This window comes from Erythrolamprus reginae, chromosome Z, assembly GCF_031021105.1.
Source record: "Erythrolamprus reginae isolate rEryReg1 chromosome Z, rEryReg1.hap1, whole genome shotgun sequence".
Lineage (NCBI taxonomy): Eukaryota > Metazoa > Chordata > Lepidosauria > Squamata > Dipsadidae > Erythrolamprus > Erythrolamprus reginae.
In genome coordinates, this window is record NC_091963.1 from 81,882,285 (window position 1) to 81,896,872 (window position 14,588).

Consider the following 14,588-nt stretch of genomic DNA (forward strand, 5'->3'; position numbering starts at 1 on the left):
GGCACATATTACCATGCATGGTGGACCTGTCCGGAGACAAAAATATTTTGGAATAAAGTAGAGAATTGGATAAATGAAATAACAAAGGAGAAGATTAAAAAATCTCCTGAATTTTTTTAATTGGGTATTTCAAATATAAAGTATAAAAAAGAAATTTACTATTTAATAATACATATATTGACGGCGGCACGAATAACATTTGCGCAGAAATGGAAAGAAAAGACGATACCGAAAGACACTGAGGTGTTTAAAAAAATTATAGAGTGTGCAGAACTAGACATGATGACTAAAAGGTTGAATAATCAAACTGAAACAGAATTTTATAAAATTTGGGATAAAGTACAGTGGTCCCTCGATTTGCGCGTTCTCGATTAGCGCGAAACGCTGCAACGCGGTTTTTCAAAAAATATTATTTAAAAAAATAAAATATTAAAAAATAAAAAAAAATTTATTCTGTTCCCTGAATGGAGACCGCCGGCCGCTCAATCGGGCCGGCAGGGAACAGAATGGAGCCTTCCGCGGCGGGGCTGGTAAGGGGGGGAGCCGAGGGGGGAGCCGAGCCCAGCCCCGTGGCATTCGCTTTCCTCCCGCTCGCAGCCGACTGATCGTGGGCTTCTTCGCAACCTCGGAGAGCTTCCTGGTTTTCGTGAGCTTTCATGCCCTGGAAGGTGTCCGAGGTTGCGAAGGAGCCCACGATCAGTCTCGGCTGCGGGTGGGAGGAAGGCGAATCCCCCGTGGGCTCCGTTACATCTTCCGCTGCCAGCCAGGCCATGCTGGCGGCAGCGGAACAATCGCTGGCTGTCAACTTTTCTTTTTAAAACTGGGCAGGAGCTGACTTGCCTCCCCAGTGCTAAAAAGAAAAGTTGACAGCCAGCGCTGCGACTGACGGAATGCTGGCAGGAAGACCAAGGGAAGGTTCCTTCAGCCGCCCAACACCTGATCCGCTCCGCAGCGCGGCAACGGGGAAACCCCATCTTCGGATCCTCGCTGCTTCCGCGCTGCGGAGCAGATCAGCTGTTGGGCGGCTGAAGGAACTTTCCCTTGGTCTTCCCCGCCGCCCACACGCAAACTCCACCATCTGTGCATGTGCGGCCATGAAAAAAATGGCGCACATGCGCAGATGGTGTTTTTACTTCCGCATCCAGTATAACGCGGAAATCGGTTAGCGCGGGAGGTCTTGGAACGTAACCCCCGCGCTAACCGAGGGATCACTGTATATGATTGGTGGAATGTTAAAAATAGTATTAAAAATTAAACATATAAGAATAAATGACTATTTAAAAATCATAAGATAGAATTATATAGTTTATATAGTTTATATTATAACCAACTCAGAAGTGTTTATATTATCTTCTTTTTGTACATATAAGTATATTATTATTATTTTTTGTTCAAAATATATATATATATATATAAAGAAACTCAATTAACAATCTTAATTTTAAAAATCTATAATTAAATTTAATGATAATGTAATCTTCAAGTGTGGCTTTTCTGCTTAGATCTTGTAACAGTTAGAGTTTTTTATATTTTGTATTAGTTAGACTTCTATGATAAGCGGAGCAATAGTAGCTCCTTAAATGTTCAATGTTGTATGTCTTTGTTCGTTTTACTTTGAAAATAATAAAAAATATTTTACAAGCAACTGCATTCTCTTCACCGATGATGTAAAACTTTTCAACACCACCAATAACACAACCACTTTCCAAAAAACCCCTTGATTTTGTATCTGAATGGTCAAACATCTGGCAACTCCAAATCTCAACCAAAAAATGCTTTGTTCTACACATTGGCAAAAAGAATCAGAACACCAAATACAAGCTGAATAAACAAGACCTTACAGACAACCTTACTCTATAAAAGACCTTGGAATACTCATATCAATTGACCTAAGTGCCTAGGCCCACTGCAACAACCTTGCCAAAAAGGCTCCAAGGGTTGTTAACTTAATCCTAGAAACATAGAAACATAGAAGACTGATGGCAGAAAAAGACCTCATGGTCCATCTAGTCTGCCCTTATACTATTTCCTGTATTTTATCTTACAATGGATATATGTTTATCTCAGGCATGTTTAAATTCAGTTACTGTGGATTTACCAACCACGTCTGCTGGATGTTTGTTCCAAGGATCTACTACTCTTTCAGTGAAATAATATTTTCTCACGTTGCTTTTGATCTTTCCCCCAACTAACTTCAGATTGTGTCCCCTTGTTCTTATGTTCACTTTCCTATTAAAAACACTTCCCTCCTGAACCTTATTTAACCCTTTAACATATTTAAATGTTTCGATCATGTCCCCCCTTTTTCTTCTGTCCTCCAGACTATACAGATTGAGTTCATTAAGTCTTTCCTGATACGTTTTATCCTTAAGACCTTCCACCATTCTTGTAGCCCGTCTTCGGACCCGTTCAATTTTGTCAATATTTTTTTGTAGGTGAGGTCTCCTGAACTGAACACAGTATTCCAAATGTGGTCTCACCAGTGCTCTATATAAGGGGATCACAATCTTCCTCTTCCTGCTTGTTATACCTCTAGCTATGCAGCCAAGCATCCTACTTGCTTTTCCTACTGCCCGACAACACTGCTCACCCATTTTGAGACTGTCAGAAATCACTACCCCTAAATCCTTCTCTTCTGAAGTTTTTGCTAACACAGAACTGCCAATGCAATACTCAGATTGAGGATTCCTTTTCCCCAAGTGCATTATTTTACATTTGGAAACATTAAACTGCAGTTTCCATTGCTTTGACCATTTATCTAGTAAAGCTAAATCATTCATCATATTACAGACCCCTCCAGGAATATCAACCCAATTGCACACTTTAGAGTCATCGGCAAATAGACAAACCTTCCCCTATGTCACTCACAAACATATTAAAAAGAATAGGAACCAGAACAGACCCTTGTGGCACACCGCATGTAACCTGTCTCTGCTCAGAATACTCGCCATTAACAATAACTCTCTGATGTCTACGCTTCAGCCAGCTTGAAATCCACTGAACTATCCAGGGATTAAGTCCAATCTTCACTAATTTATCTATCAGCTCTTTATGTGTAACCGTATCAAAGGCTTTGCTGAAGTCCAGATAGGCAATATCCACGGCACCCCCTTGATCCAACACCTTTGTGACATAGTCAAAGAAATCAATGAGATTAGTCTGACATGATTTGCCTTCAGTAAAGCCATGCTGATTTGGGTCAAATAAGTTACTGTTTTTTAGGTGCTGATTTATCCTCTTTTTGAGTAGAGTCTCCATCATTTTAACTATGTCAAGCTAACTGGCCTGTAGTTACCAGCTTCTTCTCTACTGCCCTTCTTGTGGATAGGCACAACACTGGCCATTCTCCAATCCTCAGGAACATCTCCTGTTAACAGGGATTGGTTAAATAAATCAGTCAGGGGGGGAGCAATGACAGATCTGAGTTCTTTAAGAACTCTGGGGTGGATGCCATCTGGACCCATTGCCTTATTTATCTTTAATCGTTCAAGTTCTTTTAACACATCGGCTTCTAAGATCACTGGAGCTGAATCCGTACAGCTGGAAGCAATGCTATAACCCTCTATAGTATTATTTTGTAAGGTGTCTTTTGAGAAAACTGAACAGAAGTAGGTATTGAAATGGTCAGCGATCTCCTTATTCCCATTAATGCATGTATTATTCCCGCTACTAAGCTTCGTGATGCTGCAGTTTTTCTTCTTCCTATCACTAATATATCTGAAGAAGGTTTTATCCCCCTTCTTTACAGATTTGGCAATTTCTTCCTCTTTTGAGGCTTTAGCAGCATATATTATCTGTTTCGCCTCCTTCTGTCTCATTTTATACACCTCTCTATCAGCTATACTTTCAGACTCTTTATACCTCCTATAGGCAGTCTTTTTTTCATTGACTATAGCCCTTACATCATTGCTAAGCCATAGCGGTTTCTTCTTCCTTTTACCTTTAGTTATTTGCCTTACATACAGTCCTGTGGCTTTTAAGATGGCCTTTTTTAATACAGTCCACTGGGTGCTCGCTCCTGCCATTTTATCCCTCCCCTTTAATTCATTATTTAAATATTCCCCCATTGCATTAAAATTTGTTTTTCTGAAATCCAATACTTTGGTTGCAGTATAGGATTGCTCACAATCAGTTTTTACATCAAACCACAAACATAGATGGTCACTGCAACCTAAATTTTCTCCCACCTTGACCTCTGAAACCCAATTCCCATTCGTAAAAACTAAATCTAGAATATTCTCCCCTCTAGTTGGTGTCTTAACCAGCTGTGCCAGAGCTGCTCCTGTAAAGGCCTCTACTATATTCTTACTTTTGTATGTAAGGGCACTGCAGATATTCCAGTCAACATCAGGCATGTTGAAATCACCCATAACCACAATATCTCCCTTTACTGTCATTTGGGTAATTTCATCCACCATCTTGTTGTCGTATTCCTCAGATTGCCCTGGAGGCCTATAGATCACCCCAATTCTAATGACAGAACCGTCTTTATTTTGCATGCAAATCCAGAGAGTCTCCAGATCTTTACACGTATTTTGAATTAGTGTTGTTTTTAGACTTTCTTTAACATAAATGGCTACTCCACCTCCCCTTCTCTCTATTCTATCCTTCCTATACAGTGTATATCCTGGTATGGATATTTCCCATTCATTAGAATCCTTAAACCATGTCTCAGTTATGGCAACCAGATCCAATCCTATGTAGCTTCTGCTTTGGAAATCATACACTAGAGCATACAAAACTTTCATCAGACCAATCCTTGAATACAGCTCATCTTTCTCGAACCCACACCACATTTTGGACATAAACACTTTAATAAATGTCCAGAGATACTTTACTAGAAGAACCCTCCACTCCTCCACTTGAACAGAATATCCTGCACAACTAGACTTACAATTCTAGGTTTAGAAAGCTTAGAACTATGTCGCCTTAAACAGGACATAAGCATAACCCATAAAATCATCTATTACAACATCCTTCCTGTCAAAGACTACTTCAGCTTCAACCACAACAACACATGAGCATACAACAGATACAAACTTAAAGTAAACCACGCCAAACTCAACTGCAGGAAATATGATTTTAGTAACTGAGTAGTTAATGCATGGAACTCACTACCTGACTCTCTAGTATCATCATCTACCTTTACCCTTAAACTATACTGATTCCTAAGAGAGTCAGTAAGGTGCACCAATATGCCTACCATTCCCTGTCCTAATGTTTCTCTCTTACTAGTATCATGTATTTAAACATTGTTTTATCTTTGTATACTACCAATATGTACTTGATTAAATAAATAAATAAATAAAGATATCCAGCTAATATCCCAGAGATATGAACAGTACTTCAAATAATCAGACTACATACATTAAATGTATAAATATTATTTACACTAGGCAAATAATGTAGTCAGTATCTGTCCTAGCCACTCACAAATACAGCAATCATTATTCTCAATACATATACAATGCAAGCCTTACTCAATACATATACAGAGCAACATTAGAACACATAGTTCTTACTACACACAGTAGTCTTTACAATGGAATAATCATTTAGACAAACCAGCATAGAATCAGAGAGATATCAGACAGTCTTACTAGAAAGAGAATCCCAAAGCTTTAGGCTCTGAGAAAGAGAGATGCTGCTGACTTCCTCTTATAGCAGATTTTAGCACCAACTCTTAAAGCAGTAATGTGCTAATTACTTTAATCATACATTTCTGGCTTAAGTTGTAAAAGCCAATTAGTTATGCAGACAGTACTAACATTCTCTTCTTTGGGTTGTCAATATATAACTCCTATTATACTTTACAAATATTTTCAGCATTTAGCCATTTCTTGTACAACACTGGCAATCTGGAATTCCTTCCTCTAGTACTTTTGCTCTTTGGCAAAACATTAATAGTACAATACTAGAAATCTCTTTTTTTTTAACATCAATGTTTTCCTCCCCTAACAATTTATCTCCTGAATGTTCTTTGATCTCAATCTGTCCTAGGGTTACATCACCACCCATAAACTGTATTAACTGTATATGGTTATCTTGTGGATGTTTGTTCAAATCTAGGTTAGTTTTACATAATGGATTATTCTTCAAAACAAACAAACCATTCTCTAACCTTGCTGTAACATTTGTATCTGGTTTTTCTATCATACATCTATTTTTCTTAAATGTTACATTATATCCTTCATTAATCAGAACTCGTAACAGGTAGCTGTGATATATATAACATCGGTAGACTTTCCTTTAAATATAAACATTTCTCTCTACCTTCTCCAACTGCCTTCATCTTCCAACCATTCACTAATAACACATGCTGGTTACTGTTCTGTGTACGGCCTCTCGGAGCCACCAACCCAAAAGTCCACTATTTCATGGTAAAATCACACTCTTTATTGGCAAAAGCAGTACACTGTGAAAAGCAGTTTGAATGGCAAGAAGGGAATAATTTTTCTCTCAGAAGTAAAACATAAACAAAATCTGTAAAAAGCGCCAACTCGGACTAACTGCATTCTTTAGTGATAACAGAGGCAAATTATCATTCAAGAGAATAAAACAGCTCACTGGAATCTAAGACAAACATTATCCAGCAAAAAAAGTATTTTAATAAGATAGGAATCATGTTTTTGAAGCCTTTTTCAGGCACACCCCTCGAATACCTCTTCCATGAAACTTCACACCCACTTACCCAAAATCCTTTGCGTTTATACTGCCTGGAAATGACATCACACCCAAAAAGGTAAAGTTGTAAACTTATTTCATTTTACTATGCAAGTCCTCTTGCCTTCTCAGAAATCTCCTATATCTAGCATGCAATAATGGATCATCCACTCTAATGTCTTCCTCATCCTCTGACTGAGACCACTCTCCCATTGTTATATCAGCCACCTCTGGTGGTTCCTCAGGTTCATAAAGGTCACTTTACCCCTTACCCTCACTCTCTGAATCAACTGGTAACCCTACTTGTCCAGGGTACCCAGAGGGGCCTGGCTCATCCTCCTCAGAATCTGACATGACCAGAGGTGGACAAGGAGCACTCACTACAGTTATTTCTATCCATGTTTACAAACTGTTTTCTATCATTAGAAATACATTAAGTTGCACCACTGTCAACAACCCATAGACCATGGTTAATACCTGTTGTGGTTAGCTCTGGCCCAAGGCTGTTATATCTGGTGGGTTCATTACCACATCCCAGAGTCATTCACAGCGTAACAGCATACTGTGTCTCATATACCAGGAACCATGATTTGTTCCATCCAACTGAGTTATGGAGAACACTTTACTTGACTGTAGTTGAGCCATTATACAACAATACAACCAAATAGTCACACTACTCACCAATAATATCTCACTGGAAATATCCACATACTAAGAAACTTCACATTGAGAACCACCAACTGGGCCCATATCCAATGTTAGGTATTAAGGAGCAAACTGTGCTACCCCTAAGAGTTACCCAACTTGTGCAGAGGAAAATGTGGAGGTAGAAGATATCCAGCTAATATCCCAGAGATATGAGCAATACTTCAAATAACCAGACTACATACATTAAATGTATAAATATTATTTACATTAGGCAAATAAAATAGTCAGTAATAGTCCTAGTCATTAACAAATGCAGCAATCAATATTCTCAATGCATATACAATACAAGCCTTACTCAATACATATAGAGACTAACATTAGAACACATAGTTCTTACTACACATAGTAGTCCTTGCAATGGAATAGTCATATAGACAAACCAGCATAAAATCAGAGAGTTATCAGAGAGAGTTTCACTAGGAAGTGAGTCTCAAAGCTTTAGCTCTGAGAAAGGGAGACGATGCTGATTTCCTCTTATAGCAAATTGCAGTATCAGCTTTTAAAGCATTAGTGTGCTAATATATTGTTATATATTGTAAAACCCAACTAGTTATACACACAGTATTAACCAATCTTCTCCAGTATTCTAGGCAATGCCTAACATTTTAACATTTACATGAGCCGCCCATCCAACGGCACGGGGTCAGGTATCATCAGTATGCTGATGATACCCAATTATACATCTCCACCCCATGCCAATTCAGTGAAGCGGTGGATGTGCCTGGAAGCTGTTAGGGTCTGTATGCGGGCCAACATGCTCAAGCTCAACCCAGACAAGACCGAGTGGCTGTGGACATTTCCTCCTAAGGACTATTCAATCTGTCCATCCATTGTTCTTGGGGGAGAAACATTGACCCCCTCAGATAAGGTCCACAACTTGGGTGTCCTCCTGGATCCACAGCTGAGTCTTGATCACTACCTCTAGGCTGTGGCCAGGGGGATTTTTGCCAAGGTTTGCCTGGTTTACCAGTTGCAGCCCTATTTGGACCAGTCACTCAAGCCCTCAAAGTCTCCTGTCTTGATTATTGCAACACGCTCTACATGGGGCTACTCTTCGGACACTGCAAATAGTCCAGAATGTAGCTGTGTGTGCTGTCATGGGTGTACCTCGGTACACCCATATAACACCTATGCTTCACGAGCTGCACTAGCTTCCTATTAGTCTCTGGGCACTATTCAAAGTGTTGTTTATTACCTATAAAGCCCTACATGGCTCAGGGCCAGCCTATTTACAGGACTGTCTCTTGTCCCATATCTCCCAGAGACAATAAGAGCATACAGAGTTGGCCTCCTCCAGGTCCTGTTGACTAAGCAATGCAAGTTGGTGGGGCTGTGGTGGGGGGAGCCTTCTCTGTTGCCACACAGCTCTATGGAATCAACTCCTCCCCCCCGATGTCCATACTGCTCCTACCCTACTGGCCTTCCGTAAGGCCACAAAGACCTGGTTTTGCCATCAGGCCTGGAGGCCATGAATTAACAACTATTATGGCCAAATCATATGAATGATATGCATGCATATTGGCTTGATTGTTTAATTATGGGTTTTTAAATCAGGGGTTTAGAGTTTAAGATAGTATATTTGACTTTTCTATTACTGTTGTATTTATATTGTTATTGTAAGCCTCCCTGAGTCCTTTGGGATTAGGCAGCTGAATTGAATTAATCAATCAATTAATTAATTAAATGTGAACTGCAAAGATCAAATTGATAATTTTGGCAATGGGGAAAGGCCCCATTAATGTAGGCCCTAGCTTTTTGCTGGGCATTTCAATCAAATGTATTTGGTGGATAAAAAAACTTTGTCTCCCACTCAGAAAAGCGGTTGGGGGGTCAGGTGCTTGTCTGCTTGCTTCTTATAGGCCTCTGCTGCATCAATTAGTGCTTTCTTGGCATTGTCCCATCCTTTCTTTAGTGTCTCCATTCAGTCAGTCAGTGACACCAAAGTGGGAGCTGTCGGTAGTTCCAGCATGGGAACAAACACTTTGACGCTTGTGATCTGAAAGGGGCTGCTGTGGATGGTGTTGTTATATGCTACTTCTACAAATGGCAGCAACTCTGACCAATTGTCATGGTACCAGTCTACATAACCATTTCATTGGCACATTCTACAGCCCCATTGGTACTCGGATGAAATGCTGAGCTAAGTCCCTGTGTGGATCCAATGGCGCATAGGAATTCCTTCCAGAACATGTTGGTGAATTGCACTCCCCAATCAGAGATGATCTTTTTTGGTACTCCATTGTAAGTGGTAAATGTGGGGGGAAGGCTGAGGGGGTGTAAATTTTTTAAATATTTTCTCCACACCTTAAAGAAATACGAATTTGCATACTTTCAAATTTCAATATAATACAATATAGTATCAATTACCAAATTCTTAATTAAAATTCTTAATTATATATCTATTTTGTTTTGGTATAAATTATTTATCTTGTGCTACTTCCTGTTCTAATTTTGTCATCTAGATTTCAAAAATTGTTTTCTGTTCTCATTCGGGTTCCAAACACTATTAGCTGTCAAAATTTCTATTGGCTATTTACTTTTTTCTACTAAATCTATGCCATAGGGCTTCAGTCCATTTCTTATATTCTTACTAATCTCTTTCATGTTTTTAACCCTCATTTTAATATAACTGTCCTTTAACAAGAAAATTCTAAATTTACTTCTCTTCAAACAACAACAACAAAATATCAATTCATATCAGTTATTTCATGCCTTAAATCTAATTATAACAATAGCAATACAGGAGAAAAACAAAAATCATTATCAAGAGTTTAAATTGCAGTATCTTCTTTTTATGCTTATGCATTATATCATTTCTTTCATTTTGCAAATATATCATTTCAAATTTAGCAAGTCATAATTATAATATAACATATTTTTCTATTTATTTTTCCACTGAAAGTGTCTTCCATTGTCAATCCCAGTATCTTCCCTAATATATTTTTACTGCTAATCCCAGTGTGATAATTTCCCCTAATCTATATGTTTTTCATTGTCATTTCCAGTGTAATAATCTTCCCTAATCTATATCTTCCACTGTCAAACTCAATGTAATAATTTCCCTAATCTATTTAGATTCACTGTCATTCCCAGTGTAATAATCTTCCCTAATCTATATCTTCCACTGTCAAACCCAGTGTAACAATCTTCCCTAATCTATTCAGTTAAAATCCCAGATACTTCCAGAAATGTTAATCATTCTCTATACTGTTTATTTTTCTTCATTTAATAATTATATTTAGTCCTCCTTTAATAATTATACCCTTATTATATCCATTTTCCCTTCCCCCTGCTTCTCTTTTCCATTTTAATTCCCATTATAATAATTTTATAGTTCAGTTAATCAATAAATTCAAATTTATCTCTACAGACCCATTTAAAAAACCTTATACAGTTATAAATTTATCATTGTCCAAATCTTCTTCCACCTGCTCCTTTGTTTCTTTTCTTTTCTTTTAATTTCTGGTTTAAATTTACCAAGTACCTGCTACATTTTCTCAATTTGATTTTAGTATTGCAAATAAGATCTATCTCACAATGCAATTAATCATTAAATTCAAATTTAATTCTATATGTCCATTTAATAATCTTATAAATTTATAGCTTTATCATTGTCCCCATCTCCTTCCACCTGCCTCTTATTTCAGCTCTTCTTTTATTTTCTTGCTTTTGTTTTTAAAATGCTTACTGCCCTTTCTCAATTCAAATTCTGTGCTGCAACTAAAATCTGTAATATCCACAAAGTTAAATGTAATATTCCATATATTTCTGTAATTCTGTAGAATAATCCTTTTAGAACAATGTAAATTCTCCTCTGTTGTAGTCTCCAGATGGAAATAGTTAGAAATCTTTAGTCACAATCAGCATGGATAAGATGTTCCTAGAGCCAAGGTCAGCAAATAGATTATATGTCCAACAAATTCTTCTCCTGCAATTATTCCTTCAACGAGCAGGTGGCAATGTTGTTAATTCCACAAACATATTTTGACATTTATACACTAAAATTTTCTCAGCTGATTAAAACCAATTTACTAAAATTCATTGTATTTGTTGTCTGCTCATGTGTTGTTTTGGTTGAAGCTGAAATAGTCTCAGTCTCCAAGTCTCCGGAGAGGGGCGGCATACAAATCCAATAAATAAAATAAATAAATAAATAAATAAATAGTCATTGACAGGAAGGATGTTGCAGCAGATGATTTTATAGGCTATGCTTAGATCATGTTTAAGGCAATGTAGTTCTAAGCAGTGGTATTGAAACGTTTTACATCATCAGTGAAGGGAACACAGTTGCTTATAATGTGATTGCAAAGGTTATTTATGTAGAGTATGAAGAGTGTTAGTCCAAGTACGCTGCCTTGGGGGACACCATTCTTAACCGGAACAGGATTAAATATGTCGCTCCCTATTTTGACAACTTGTTGTCTGTTTGATAGGAACACAGATATTCAACTCTGGAGGGATCCTGAGATGCCATAGGATTTGTGTTTTACAAGTAGTTTGTCATGAACCACTGAGTCAAAGGCTTTACAGAAATCAATATAAATTGCATCTATAGATTTTCCCTGATTGAGATGTTGTAGTACATATATTTTTGCAGTGAAGGAATTGCATGTTGCAGGATATTTTTTTTCTGAAACAAAATGTTTGTAAGATAGTAGGTTATTAGTTTCTAGTTGGATTGTAATTGATTGGTTTATGATTGATTCCATGACTTTGCATGTGACACAGCATAGTGAGATTGGTCTATAGTTTTCAACTAGACTGGGATCTCCTTTTTTGAAGATGAGGATGACCGTTACTTTTCACCATAGCTTTGGTAATGAACTGGTCTTGAATGATTTTTCAAAGATTATGCTTAGTGGTTCAGCTATGGCTGTGGGGAGCTTTTATAGGAAATATGCACATAGGCCATCTGGTCCAACTGATAGAGAAGGTTTAAGGTTGCATAATACTTTTTCAGCACAGTCTTCAGTGAAGTCTATTTGAGTTAAGTCATTGTGAGTGTTTGAGGTATGATTACGGAATTTTGGGAATAAGCCATTGTTGTTTACAAAGAAAAGCCAAAGGATGTGTTGAAGAGGTTAGCTTTGGTTGATTCATCGTACTATTCTGTGTTGTTGGGCCTTTTTAGTGGTGGTATGGGTCTTAAGTCTTTGAGTTTGTTATTTGCAAAGTTATAGAGGGTGTGGTTGGACTTGGTGTGCAGGTGGTTTTCCTCTTGTTTGATGTGATTTTTATTTATTTATTTATTTTATTTATTATTAGAGTTGAAAGGGACCTTACAGGTCATCAAGTTCAACCCCCTGCTTGAGCAGAAAACCCTACAGCACTCCAGCCAAATGGCAGTCCAATCTCCTCTTGAAAATGTTGGGGAGTTCACAACCTCCGCTGGCAGGCCGTTCCACTGGTTGATCGCTCTCACCATCAGGAAATTCTTCCTTATCTCCAGGTTGAAGTATTCTGCCTTTATTTGGTGGCATATCTTTTGTAGCAGATTTTGAAATTGGCTACATGGGTTTTTTTGTTTTTCCACCAGGGAAATATTATTTTGGATTGTAGTTTTCTTTATTGAGATGGGTAGGTTGTTTTTCTTGCTTATGATATTTATTAGTGATACATGTAGTCTGATAATTCTTTTGACTTCAAGCAAGAATATGTTGTAGAGTTCATCAGCAGTGTTACAGCCAGAGAAGAGAATTTACCAGTCAATAGTTGGGAGATCGGCATCATAGTTGACTTGTTTAGCCTTGGAAAAATTGCCTTGAATCACATTTCTGCCTATGGAATTTGACTATCCTTTGTGGACTCTTTATCTTGCCCTGTGGATCTGGAATCTTGTATATAACTTACAGACATTGCTGTGTGGGCTTGCATCTTGTTTCTGGACTTCCTCTGTGTTTTTGTGATTTGGCTCTGGTGATTATAATGGCTTTGTTTGTGGAGCTGTGAGGGGTTTTCTTCAGAGAAGTTTGAGGTAGAACTTTAGCAGCTGTTTCGGGGCAGTTTGTTGCAGAATTAGCAGAGCAATAAAGGAATCTATCAAAGCCTGCCTCTGTCTAGATGACCCTGGGTCATAGCAGGACCTGGAACACTGGGACACGCTGTTTTGGCAGTGGAAAAGGAATGTGTCCATTGCTCCATTGCCACCAGGCATGCACGTGCCATGCACATGCAATCAGAGAGATTCCAGTAAAAAATTACTGTTTTTTTGTTTCTGTGCATGCGCGGAAGCTAAGAAACCAGCAATTTTTGTTGCCGGAAGGGCGTCCCGCATGAGTTTTCAGCTGCTGCACTTACACAGCAGCCGGAATCTCACTGTGGCATCTAGAGTGATAGCTGGGAAAAGCTGCCTGCCCAAGCTCCGGCCATACCCCTTCTCTCTCATGCCGCAGGAAAGAGATGCCTGTGGTGCAGGAGACCACAGAGCAGGCTGTGTGGCTGGAGCTCAGGGCCACCTGGCTTGTTCCTCATGCTACATTCTTGGCATGGCAGCACCCCTGCAAGAGGTCATGCCCCAGAGCAAACTAAGGGCTGGGCAGGCTGCTAGTGGTGCAGCGTGGTGAGTGGGGGCATGGCAGAACAAGCAGTGGGGGGAATCACCACAAGAGGCATTGGGGGTTGAATGGTGATGAGCAGGGGAAAAGGCAGCAGGCAGTGGTGTGGCAGAGCAGGTGGGGGGGTAGCTGTTGTGAGAGGCACGGGGGCGAATGACAGTGAGTGGGGCAAATGGCAGCAGAGCAGAGCAGGCAGTGGGGGGGAATTGCCCTGAGAGGTGGGGGCCAACGGCAGCAAGTGGGGCAAGAGGTGGCAGGTGGCAGTGGGGCAGAGTGGGTGGTGTGGAGGGGAGCCGCCGTGAAAGACCCGGGGGCGGGGGAATGGTGGCGAGCAGGGCAAAAGGTGGCAGGCAGCGGCAAGCAGCCACTTACCTTATTTTTTCCCTATGCGCAGAAGCAAAAAAACCTGGAAATCATCACACAAGATTCAACTTCTGTGCACACTAAGCCTAAACCTAACCCCAGAGAAGGGCTACCAACATTTTTACTACCACACTGTGGGCATGGCTTATGCATTTTCTTTTAACATCTTTCAATGCAAATAGGGTGCTCTGGGGTGGAGTTCCATTTTAGCTACCCAACTGTGTTCCCCCTCCATCTGGGCAGCAGCCCATCCCTGCCTAACCATAACCTGTTCCTGTAGGGCTGGGAATGGTGGCCCAC

The 14,588-nt window shown here is 39.4% G+C and overlaps 1 protein-coding gene across 1 annotated transcript in view; it reads left to right on the forward strand.

The window, feature by feature from the left end:
• Window positions 1-14,588, forward strand: part of LOC139153842 (transmembrane channel-like protein 2) — a 590,027-nt gene that overhangs the window by 243,308 nt on the left and 332,131 nt on the right. The gene's annotated exons all lie outside the window — the stretch shown is intronic.